This window comes from Octodon degus, unplaced genomic scaffold, assembly GCF_000260255.1.
Source record: "Octodon degus isolate 3935 unplaced genomic scaffold, OctDeg1.0 scaffold00095, whole genome shotgun sequence".
NCBI lineage: Eukaryota > Metazoa > Chordata > Mammalia > Rodentia > Octodontidae > Octodon > Octodon degus.
Genome location: NW_004524671.1, coordinates 5,001,534 through 5,006,496, shown reverse-complemented (window position 1 = coordinate 5,006,496; position 4,963 = coordinate 5,001,534). Strand labels below are relative to the sequence as shown.

The window sequence follows — 4,963 nt, the reverse complement described above, 5'->3', positions numbered from 1 at the left end:
GTCTCACTCACTTGCCTGGCCTGTGCTCTGGGTCTATGCAGGATCCCCTCCCTTTTATTTTTATTACATTTATGTGTAGTACATTGCTATTATTATTACTTTATATTATCTTACATCTTTTAAAGAACCTGAGACAATGGGGCCGGGGAGATGGCTCAGTGGAATAAGCACTTCCCTGGCAAGCGCAAGGGCCTGAGTTCAATCCTTGGTTCCACAAGAAAAAAAAAGAAAGAAAGAAAAAGCTGAGACAAGAAATGAAAAAATAAACATTTCTTGAGCTTGTCAGGTCTGTATTTATTTATTTGTTTTTTTAAATATATTTAGTACAAGGTCTATAGAGTCTCAGCAGATCAGACTTGTAGTGATCCTCCTGTTTTCAGACCCCCAAGTGCTGTGACTACAGGCATGTGCCATTATGCCCAGTCTCAATTGCCATCTCAGTGCACCCCGAGGGCAGGGCCAGCACAGAATGCCAGGAATCAAACCGAGTCCCTGCATCTGTCTAAGCAGTGTACTTATTTATTATTTCTGCCTCTCTTCATTTCTTTAATGAATTTAAGTCACAATGTGATAGCAAAGAAAATCTGTGTTGTTGTCAAACAAGCTGCATTTCTACATTATACATGTAGGAATCCTAACATAAAAGTATGATTCGTGCATGTATTTTTAAAAGTCAGTCAAGAGCAAAAGGAGAATAAAAGGAGAATAAATCCGAAAGTATATTTTTTGTAATCACCTGTACAGTTAGTTGGTGTTATTTGTTTTGTTTTGTTTTGTTTTGTTTTTCATGGTCTTGAACTACCATCAGCTACCACGGAACAAACTTCTATTAGCACTCCTTATGGAGTAGAGCTGCTAGACATGGATTCCTCCCATTTACATTTATGTGCATCTGTGCTGGTACAATATTGATGGTTAAGTTGTAGAGTGGTGCTAAAAATTAAGATGTGATGCACTGGGTAAGTTTCACTTCGGTGGCTTTGGAACACTGTAATATTTTATGAAAGAAATTAAATAAACCTAGGGGCTGGGGAGATGGCTCAGTAGAATAAGTGCTTGCCTGGCAAGTGCAAGGGCCTGAGTTCAATCCCCAGTTCCGCCAATAAATAAATAAATAAACAAACCTGCCATCATAATCCTCTAGGAGTATTCCAAAGCTGATTGAATGATGAATGCTGCTGTTAATGAAGGATATTTATATATCAAAATTTTGATTTGTATTAATCTTATTACCTCCAGTTCTTCTCCCAACACTGTAATGGCAAAGGTTGAGAACTAAAGTATACCTTTCTCCTTCTCCATAGGAATTGTTCCACAAATTCAAAAAATTCTGAGTGGTGAAAGCTTTTGTGAGGTTTAGCAACCTTTGAAAACATGCATGGCAACACTGCCCACGAGGTAATAGCCTTGTGAATCCCCCCAACATTGAATATCAGTGCTGGCCTCTGCAACTGAGACCTGTGACGTGGCTTGGCCTTGGAAACAAGGAGGCATGAGGCCAGCGGCAGGCTGTGCAGCCTTGCACAGTGGGACTCACTTTTTGTGCTTCAAGACATAGCCTGAATTTCATGCCCTGGAAGCTAGTGTCTGCTCCACATTTGGGCCTCAGAGGCAGATGTATAGAACAGACCTCAAACTGCCTCAAATCATGGAGTGAGAACTGACTGTGTGAGGATCTAAAATAGTTGCTACATAATCTGTAGCTCTAAGAAAAAGATGCTCTTGTTTCTAACAAAGAGTTGGGGGCATTGCTGAAGGAAGAGCTACTGCAACACTCTTCCAATCATTGTTACATAGGTGGCTGCCACCTACATGTGAAGCAGCTCTGTGTTTAGAAATCTGGAGCGATCTTAAGCTCTCGGTTTCTCCCTGATACACTGCACACTGTCAGAGTTTCTGCAAATGGAATTGGTAATATGGTATACAAACAGGTCCCTAAAGTTTTATTAAGTATAATGAAATGTCATTTTTCACTTTCTCCTTGCATATAGTTGAAATTTTCTGTGAATCTAAAAGGATGAAAACTTATATTGGCATATCTAATAAATACCATAACCATCCAGAGGGACACTGCACTCAGTGTACAACCCCCGTGCACACAGTACCTCTAAACGCCAAATGAATAAAGGCATTCAATAAATACTGCATCTTGCTCTCTCCACTTGAGAGGGAGAACAACCTGTTCCAAAGAAGTAGAGGGATGCTCTTAGCAGCTGTTTGCAAAGTGTGAGCTTGGGCATTGTGTTGCTATGAAGTAGTGCATTGTCCAAACATACCCTTAAATACAGAGCCTTGAAAGCAGAAAAACAGAGAAGGAGCCAGAGAACACATTCTCATAGAGATCCATTCATTCACGCATTCATTTAGCGAATATTTGCAGATCAGGTTGACTGTGTGTAATACACTGCAGGGAGGACTGTGCAGGACATGGGGACTCCAGCTGTCGGAGAGTTCAAATTTTACGGGGGAGAGGTAAGGCATAAAAATCACAGGGAAATTTCAGGTGGGTCCTGTTAAACCATCCATAAGTTCAGAAGTGAAACAAATACATTTTACTTGGTTTCTCCATGAGGCTTTCCTAGAGAAGCAAGCATAAGGCTGGTACCTAAGGTAGTGTTATACAGTAGACAGAGGTAGAGGAGAGCAAATAATAGGGTCAGTCGGATCCAGCAGCTATCAAAGCCGATCAGTCCAAGAAAGAGTCTTGCATGTCTCAGCCCTGAGAGTTTGGCTGCATTCTCACGGCCATGAGGGTCCCGGGAGACTCTGGCATAGATCAGTGGCATAATCAATTTGGGAGGTATGGTAAGGGATGGGAAGAAAGGCTGAATGGAAGAAGATATATATTCCCTAAAGCAATCATGATAATCCAGGTATAAGACAATTAATAGTGGAACTGAAGTAATGAAAATGCAAATGGAAGAAAGGGATGTGCTCTTCACATGTTGGTTATCAATTGCAGTTGGTCATTTGTTCACTTCACAAATACTGCAGTAACTGTCTTAGCTACTAGAGTTGCAACTCAGCAAAACAGACACAATCATTTCCTCATGGACCATACAATATATATTTCTATTAAATGGATGTGAAAGAAATGGGAGGCTGTAGATGAGAGTTCCATAGTACTATTCTAAGAGCTGATGATGGGAGGCTTGATGAGTCATGGAGGAAGAGAGTGCTTCCCTGGCGAAGTGACACAGAAGGTGAGGTGAGGAGCAGGAGAAGTTAATTAGCTCCAGACTGAAAGGAAGGACAGTGCAAGCCGAGGAAACAGCATGGACTATGTATGACTCAGTGTAAATAGGCAGGCTTGGAAGAAGGTCGCTGTGGGCTAGATTACTAAAACTGGGAGGCCAGAGGCACAAGCTGAAGCTGCAGAGATTACTGTCCTGAACTCTGTAGATTAGTGCTACTCCTTTGCTGGTGGGTGCACAATGACATAAGGAGGTTGTCCCTGAATGGGAGTCAACACCCCGCTTCTTTTATTAGGAGATAGAGATATGCATGCCTGTCCTGTTCTTAGGGAAACCAGGGACCAGACATGAACATTTTCATTATGCTATGTTCAAAGAATTTAGAAAGAATATTTCTGATAACATTCCACAGAGTCCATTTATAACAGGAATTACAGAGTTGATAGGATATGGTTATGAGATGACACCATGGGACTGGAAGATCCTCGTGAGACCAGTGCTTACTACCGCACAGGTTAGGGTTTGGCTTCAGGAATATCACCACTCATTCCCTTGAAAATCTAAATACAGGAGTTCTTACTGGGATCAGTATGCTTATGGGAGAGGGTCCCTCCACTGATCCCCACATTCAATCCCAGAGGAATTCCTCAGGCCGTGTTTGCCACCCTTAAGGTTTAGACATAAGTCCCAGATACCAATGCCCCTCAAGGCTCTTTTAAAACCATTAGACAAGGTCCTATCATGCTTATATGGATTTTATTAACTGCTTACAAAGTGCAATTTCCTGCCAAATGGATAGTCCACAAGCAACAGATGTTTTAGCTCTTCAATCTGATTGTCAGAGTCCTAACACCCCTTAAAAATTTAAATATTGCTGAAATGATGAAGGCTTGCCAACTGAGATTCATAAGGCACATATGCTTATTGCTCCTATAATTGTGGCAGGAAAAGGACATCTTCAAAAAGACTATAATAAACAGGATTAAAAAGAGCAAACTAAAACAAAAATGTCCCAGATATAAGACAGGATATAGCTGGGCCCATCAGGGACCCTCCAAATTTGATAATGACAGGAACACTTTCAGAGAAAAAAAAAAAAAAAGCAAAAAGAACAGTACATCTCCCCACACCCCAATAAAAAGAGGGAATCAATCCAGAGAGCCAACCAGAAGTCAACCCAGAGTCACAGTAGCAGTCCAGATCTTAGCTAACTGAAAAATTCACTCTTGGCTTTCAGTGTAAATTGGTACTTTTATTTAATTAGTATGCTTAAAACATTTCTTAAACCTTGAAAATTCTTAAGCTACAATTAGAGGGTTAACTTACTCTTCTCTGTTTTCTGGTGGTATTAAGAAAAGACTACTGATTCCAGGTTATTTAAAAGTCTGTTCCCAGATAGTGAAATTTAAAAATGTAACATGTGACACCAAAGTGTCAGGAGACACTGAAACATGAGAAGACAAGACAACAAAATGTCTCCAGAAGCTTCTAACCTCCCCCGAAAGCTGATCCATAGGGCATCAATGGATAGGAAATCAAACCCAGACAGACGAATTGCATGAAATGATAAAAGAAAAAAAAAAACAAATTAAAAAACAGGTCAACAAGGTGCTTGCCACACTCATCACTGGGCTAAATCCTCAGCCTTTTTAATGTTTTACTTTTAAGACAGGCTTTCACTAACTTGCAGAGGCTGGGCATAAACTTGAAATCTTTCTGCTGCAGCTTCCCTTGGTGTTGGCATTCGATAGCCTCTTTTTTTTTTTTTT

The 4,963-nt window shown here is 40.6% G+C and overlaps 1 pseudogene; it reads left to right on the top strand.

Annotated features, from left to right (window-relative positions):
- The first annotated feature begins 2,427 nt into the window (after positions 1-2,427).
- The window catches only part of LOC101572570, a 4,737-nt pseudogene continuing 2,201 nt past the window's right edge, over positions 2,428-4,963 (top strand).